Source organism: Tachypleus tridentatus, chromosome 13 (assembly GCF_004210375.1).
Source record: "Tachypleus tridentatus isolate NWPU-2018 chromosome 13, ASM421037v1, whole genome shotgun sequence".
Classification (NCBI taxonomy): Eukaryota; Metazoa; Arthropoda; class Merostomata; order Xiphosura; family Limulidae; genus Tachypleus; species Tachypleus tridentatus.
Window position 1 is genome coordinate 126,617,159 of NC_134837.1, and position 8,029 is coordinate 126,625,187.

Here is an 8,029-nt window from a genome sequence, read left to right on the forward strand (position 1 = left end):
GAGAAAATATTGTTTTACTTGCTTGTGACTGATAAACTGTGGTGTCCTGTTTGCCTATATGAATTTACAAAGGATTTTATCTGATGCCAAAAATCAAAAGGCAAGAAATATGGCTCCTAACTTTTAGGCCTTGTTCCATATTTCTGGAAGTTAATTTTATCTTCATCACATATCAAATATCTTGGCCTAATGATAATATTACTTCAAAAATGCACCTGTTTTAAAATTCATTTTGAAAGAAAAAAATTCACAAAACATTTTACATGTTAGTTTCATAATGTGAGCTTCAACAATAAAAAGTTGTCAGATTGTACTGGTGAAAAAATAAAATGAGTTTTCATGCTTCAGACTCCAAGCCCAATATCAACATATATGATTAGTATAATATAACAAACTACTGGATATGATTTTTACATTCTACTGTGTTCTACTACATATTAAATGTTAAAAACGTTTTACACAGAAGACAGTAAAATAAATGGTAAAACAAATAAAAGAAGCACATAATTTCTTTGTACATGTTTTCTATTGAGTGGAGAAAAAAAATCTAAGATCAATATAATACTGGGACACAGTAGACATGGGGATGGATCATGTTAAATACCATTTACAATGGTGATCCAAAGAGCCAATACAATTTTTATAGCAATGTCTCCCTATGATTAATCAAAGCAAGTAAATTCCAGATAACTGTCTCCATGCTAAAACATAGAATTAACAATATTTTCTGAAGATGCCCACCATAAATTACACTAAAAACTATTCATCCTTTTGTAAATTTTTCAACTGTCAGAAATCATGCCTCCTGTATGTGAAATAATACAAAACAGTCACCCTTCAAATACATTTAGCAAAATTATACATTTTTTTTAAACCATCAATGATAGTGCTGGTCTTGAAATAAATATAAAACTATAATTGTGTTAACAGGCTAAGTCAGATTACCTGATGTAAACAGGTTCATTTTCACTACAAGTTATAGAATTAACAGAAATACAGGCTTTTAGTTTGTTAAGACCTATTGTTTTAAAGTTTATCATATTACTTTTGTTATTTTAATGTTTAGTCATGCATTATATGTATACACAGACATGTTCTTGCCCTGGGGAAATATTATTATACAGGGAAACAAAAGTACTGAATAAGATAACTATGTTAACAATTTCCTCAGAATTAGTTTTTAACTGATATCTTACTTGTAACTGATATATACTTGTACAAAACGTTTCTTTCCATATTTAACTTAAACTTACTTTATTATTATTTTATCCATTCACCTGGAACAAGACAGCTGTCACCTGGTGTATATTAATAAATACAATAGATTATTATTCAGTCTTTTTTTTAATTTTGAAATGAATGTATCTTAAATATTCAGAGATATGATAATTCTGATTATAGCTGTAGGCAAATAAAAAAAATCTGAAAAATAATAAAGCTCAACTGAAATTCACAAGAAAAACAAACTTTAAACAACAAAAGTAGACACCTTAAGTCATGATACAACCACTCCTCCTATACAAACTTTAAACAACAAAAGTGGACACCTTAAGCCATGATACAACCACTCCTCCTATACATTTACCTCTTTCAAAATTTCTCTGTAGGACAACACAAATTACAAATATATTGTTTCTGCTTTATAAGAAGTAGAAATACAACATTAAAATCTCTTTGCCACATATTACAGAAGTGTACTGTTACACAAGATATAACACAGAAACTGAAATTAACACTTCCATAACTGGTTTGTGTATTCAACATGAACTTGTAACCATCATGTAACTAGGAATATATATATGCACCATAACAGTGATAGTACCTCATGTGGCTTCACAAGACTTGACATACAGTATGCAAATCCTTTGTAGACAAAAGAATCAGAATTTTCGATTATGTATTTTTATTAACATTTTTCCATAAGTATATGGAGTAAGATGGATGACTGGTCCAAATGCAAAGTGATTTTCATGTTAAAAATATTTTTGTCATCTGAATCTTTTCAAACTTTATTTGCATAATCTCTGAAATTTTCTGAATCAATGTGAAATGGTTTGTTTTTAGAGACATTTTGTATTATTTTCTCTACCATGACACTATACTGGGTTGGTGGACTTAACTGACCTTCCTACCTTCATATAAAGTTAAGAAATAAACCTCAATTACATTTTTTTTCTGGAATGATATAAAGTTGTAACGGAACACTAGAACTGTTTATTTTCAATACCTTATAGCTTGTAACAGTATACATCTACTAATACATAATTTTATTGTTTATTGCTCCTTGAATGGTATAATGTATAATCCAGTATGGGTGATTTTTCTGTGGATTTCTATTTTGAATTGTGTATCATTTCTAGTAATTTAGGACTCAGCACATGAAACAAAACAAAACTCAACATATTATTAAGAAAACACATAAACACAGCCACAAAACTATGTTCACCTGATAAAATTAATGATGAAATCAACAAAATAAAACAGCACTTCATCAACGAAGTTCCTCAAAAACTGTTAAAAAATTATACTTACACACCTAGACCAACAACAAACAAACAATAATAAGTCCCAAGATACAACAAGCTACAAAACCTTAAATTGCTGCATGCCATATGTTCCTGACATCAGCGAAAAATAACCAACATTTAGAAAAAACTGATAACAAAACACAACATTCTAGTAAACACTAAATTTATTCAAAACCAGGTGCAAAACTAAAGTCCATACTATGTAAAATTACACGAACAAACACAATACCAACATAATTTATCAAATACAATGCAACGACTACCACGACTTCTATATTGAGAAACAAACAGAAAAATGGAAACTAGATCCAAAGAATTTTGGACACACATTTTTGAACACTGCAAATCAAATAAACACAACATAACCATAGAAAACCCCCATATACTAAGTAAGGAAACAAATGCAAATTCAAAGAATCCCTACTTATACAGCAACTAAAACCAATATAAGGAACACCTTTATACCTATACTAATTAATAACCTAACATCCACCTGTAACGGCCCCCTTCAATCCTGTACTCGTTTATACTCTCGTCCCTAAAACATGTCTGTCAATGGTCACATTCAAACTTTCTCTTTCTTAAACTGAAGATGACCTAGGAAGGTCAAAATGCTGTTATCTCTTTATCAATAAAAGTGTTAATACCCATACCAGCTGTTCTTAGATACATTATTATTTCAAGTGGGTGTCTCATCATCAAGAATTACTTCTTCTAAACAGTTTCCCTACACAGTAAAAGAATCAGACAAAACTTTAAGAAATGTATAAACAACTCAGGAATTATAACAATGTTTTTCAAGAATATAAACATTTTCAAAGTGGATTTAGGCAACATATTGATTGAATAAATTAAGGTTTTCTCTAGACTTCTCTTGTCTCTTAAGACAACATTAATAGAGCTTTATGCTAAGACTTTTAATGACAGCCACTTTTAATACTCCTAAAGTGCTTATCTAGGACATCTTTTTATTTGCTATCAACATTCAATAATATTTAACCCTACTTTTTTATAGTAACAGTAGTAATACACTAAATAATGCACCAAATAACAGAATAATAGCAGGCAATGTCTTTTAACTATCACAATTTTTTTCTTGCTATGTGACAAAAGAGTCACTAAAAATTCATTTAAGCTTGTCAGTACGTTTCTCTTGAAAATAAAACTTCAATTGATAATTTACAGTAAAGAAGATAATATAATGCATTGTTTGATAAAGTAAACCCTTGGCTTTCTACTGATTAAAGAAAATATAGTACTGAACACCAGAGAGAACTCTTGGAAATATCTGAGGAAGAGGATGTGATAGGTGAGTGTTGAAAGAAGAGGCTGATTGTTTAAATATTGAAAGCTTTAAAAATTATGCATTACCTCAATGACAACAATGTTATACCAAGTAATTTAAGTTAAATTTCATATTTTCCCAGAGGTGGTGAAGAAGTTAGAGATAAGAGAATGCCAAGAAAGACAATGACTCAATTATCACAAATGGAGAATTTTTTTTTAATACTGCCTTATAAAATTTGAAATTATTATTACACTATTAAAATATGGATTATTAGCTACATTTTTAAGCTATATTTATTGCTATACCATGAAAAAATGTAGTTTCATTACATTTAATTGTAATTTACTAACATCTTGTGACATGCAAAGTAAATAATGTCAGTGGAGAGATGGTTAGCTTATAAGAAGAGCTCTTTACTAGAAAATGATAGCACTGCCACTATATTTTAAATTGTTAAAATGTGAGGAAAAACAGAACATAAACTATGATCATTTAATAATAGGTGGACTAAAAAGTTATTGTTATTAGATACTGATAATCAAACTCTAATTAAATATTTTAAAAAGCTCTATCTGTTTCTGTCAAAACACATGATAGTTACAAGTTATAATTTTCCAATACTTAAAATGTATTTCTGATACATACTTATACTTCTCTCACAACAGTAGCTGTTTTCATTCAGTGCTGTTTATTTGCATATAATGCATGCAACAAGCCTTTTGCCCCTCCTCCATTCCATATTGAAGTTTCATGATTCCAACATGTGTCTCATGAAAGTCATCATGTGTAGCCTCTTCACCAATAGGAGAATGATATGCTCACATGACACATGTGATTCTCTCTTCAGTCCTCTAACAAACCACCACTTTGAAACTTGGCAGATGTCAGCACTGGAGAAAAGTGGAGAGGAAGGGTAGGAAGTTGTAATTACTCATCAGAAACACATTTTCAGTGAAGGAGAATTATAACTTCTGATACATTACATACCTCCTCTCACAAAATAAGTTAGAATCTATATTGAAAATAAAAAAAGGATCAGTGCAAGCATATGATGTATACCCCTGAAAATGAGAGATTTAAAGATAAGAAGAGGAGAAGCACACCATTTCTAAGTCACGTATACTTTTCACCCATGTGTGAAATGTGTAAGATATAAGGGTGAAAATTAAGAAGAGCACATCCAAGTAAGACAGAACGTTGTAGGAAGGTAATCCTAACCAGCAGAAGATATTGTAACTTAATCCTACAATGATAAAAGTGGTTATAGCACAGTGGACAATTCTCATTAAGCCCACTACCTCCAAATCCTTCTTGTGGGGTACAGACATTTATGCAAAGGTAAGGAGAGGATCATATCATCTTCATCTCAAACCTAAGAACTGGGAGAGTGAAAACCACTCTGATTGTTGGGTACGACACAAGGATTAGCTCTGAGCTATCAGTCCAAATACTTGACACTTGGTATCAAAAAGATGTCTGTTTCATGTAATCAACTTCCCCAACTGTGAAACAGAATGGGGCCATCCAAATGGCAATAACATCCCTGTAAAAGAGAGGACAAGGGATACTCTGGAACAATCCCACTTTTCACTGCTGTGACCCACAACACAGATGGAGGAAATCAAGTCAGGAAGATAAACAACCTGAAACCTGTGTGAAAACTTATGTTGATTCATTCATTCTAAATCCAAAACCTGCTCACAGGGTACAGACATCCACAGTAGGATAAAAAGATGGTTCCCAATTAAAAGACATAAACTACATTTTGACTTCTCACTCGATTGTATGGATTATTGCAAAATTGGTGGCTATTATATCATCAATACCTGCAAAGTACTACCTACCTACTCTGAAACTGAATGGTTATTGTGTGAAGCTTGTTCAGCAGGGTGCCTCAAGGGTCCACCACCCTAGTAACTTGGAACTGAAATGATTAAAGGAGGGTGATAATGCATTGGAGAGTCCAGAGGAATTTATCACAAGAAACATTGCAATGAGTGACCACTAAACATTACTTTCAAAAACAGACCATAATGAGTTATTCACTCTAGGCATGGATAGCAATCTTCTGCTTTGTTATTCACTCTAGGCATGGATAGCAATCTTCTGCTTTACCCATGCAGTCTATGGGTGATACAATCTGAGACAGACATGTTTATGAAGCAAAATACTGCAAAGATATTCACTTTCAAGCAATAATGTGGAACACCCGATCTCCACAGTGAGCATGCACAACCATTCCAGCAACTTGGAACTGGAATGTGGCAATGAATCCCATACTCCGCTTGAAGAAAGGAGGGTGACAATACATCAGATAGTCCAGAGCAATGTTATCACAAGAAACACTGTGATGGGTGACCACAAAACCTTATTTTCAAAAACAGACCTTAACAAGTTATTCCCTCTAGGCATGGACAACAATCTCCTTCTGCTTTACCCACACAGTCCATGGGTATTACCAGTCCAAGCAAAATTCTGCAAAGTTATTCACGTTTAAACAATCTTGTGTAGTGTGTAGCACCACATCTTTGCAGTCAGCATGCAAAGCATGGAAGATAAAGTGCAAGTTGACATGGCTGTACAATGTGGATTTAGAGTCAAGAATATCTTGTCAGGCATCACTCACCACAGAGTGGAATTCAAGTGATAAAAAGTAAATAAAGAAAGAAAGTATGAATAAACACTTACCAGCTAGAGTTGCACCAAAGACTGAATAACAGCCACAAGTGGTACACAAGACTCCAGTGAGGAGGAAACCATGATATGATAAAGATAGTGAGAGATGAACCTGTACAGGTAATAGTTCATATGTCAGATTGCATATTCTCCTCCACTGGACAATGCAGATGAAAATCAATGGAAAAAGTGAGGTGTCAAATTTATTGAGAGAACAATATCTGGGAGGAAGAAGGTAGGGAAGAATAGGCCAACCAAACCATAGAGTAGACCCAACTGGTAAGAGTAGAGGGTGAAAGATATGAAGAGTGGAGGATTGTCAGAGGATAAAGAAGTGGAAACTGTTCCCTGCAAGTTAGTAGTGTAGGCTATATAAGAATGAAGAACCTTGACCAGACACAGAAGCACATTTGAATCTTGGTCAAAAACAAAGATGGGAATAGAAGAAAAGAAAGAACATCCCTCCCTAAGCTGCCAAAGTCTTTGAGAGAAAGAAACAATCTGAATAAAGGAGAATATGGGTAGGTTGATAAAGGATAAGTGAAACTTCAATGGTAAACAAATCTGATCTTTAACATCCACAGGATAGGAGAAAAAGGAAATATGACTTAAGGGAAAAATTAAACACAGAAAATGAGAAAAATGGGTTAAACAGGGGTAAAGGAAATTTGAACCACATTAATGTCCCAATCTGGAAGGGTAAGATGTCTGGGACGGTGATGCATCTAGAAAGAAAGCATAAGAATGTTAAGAATAGGGAAAGTAAAAGTCCTACAGTATGGGAAAAACAAAAGGTATGGGATAAATATGAATATAAGAATCAGGTTGAAGAGATAAAATTAAGGCAAAAAATAACTACTTCATGAGAAAAACAAAATCACACATACAGCAATAAACAAACAAAAGAGCATGTCTGAGCTCAAATACTGCTGACCAAGGAATGATAATACAGTAGATGATTGCAGAGGAAGTTACATGTATCACATGATTATATCATACTCTTGCTAGTGAAGAGTTCATGCATGATGACCTACAAGACAAGAGATACATGTTGGAATCTTGCACTTCCCAATAGAGGAAGAAGGAGGAGTGGAAGGCTTGTGAAATGGATAAAGAAAAAGTGTTTATATAGAGGGTACCACTGAACAAGAACAGCTAGTTTTGTGAGAAGAAGGTAAATATGATACCAGAACATAATTATCCATCATACAACCACATCAAGAGATGAAAAACATATGAGTAACTGTAACATTGGCTGTGTTTAATTTTTATCAGATTTATCATAAAACATATTTTGGAATTTGTTTTTCAAATACTAAAATGTAAACATTATAATTAATTTCAAAATTGTCTCAAACACATTACAAAATGATATTAATCTAACATATTCAGTTACATTCCTATCTTCCAGCCTTACCACAAATAGTACCTTTAGTAACATTTAAACTGTTATCTTCCAAAATTTGAAATATCCCACTTCAAAAGGGATCTGGTATCATCTTATTTTAGAAATTAAGTTTTGAGCATTGCTCACTGA

General features: G+C 32.7%; 1 protein-coding gene across 3 annotated transcripts in view; it reads left to right on the top strand.

The window, feature by feature from the left end:
• Positions 1 to 8,029, top strand: part of LOC143238019 (cell adhesion molecule Dscam1-like) — a 257,713-nt gene that overhangs the window by 171,498 nt on the left and 78,186 nt on the right. The gene's annotated exons all lie outside the window — the stretch shown is intronic.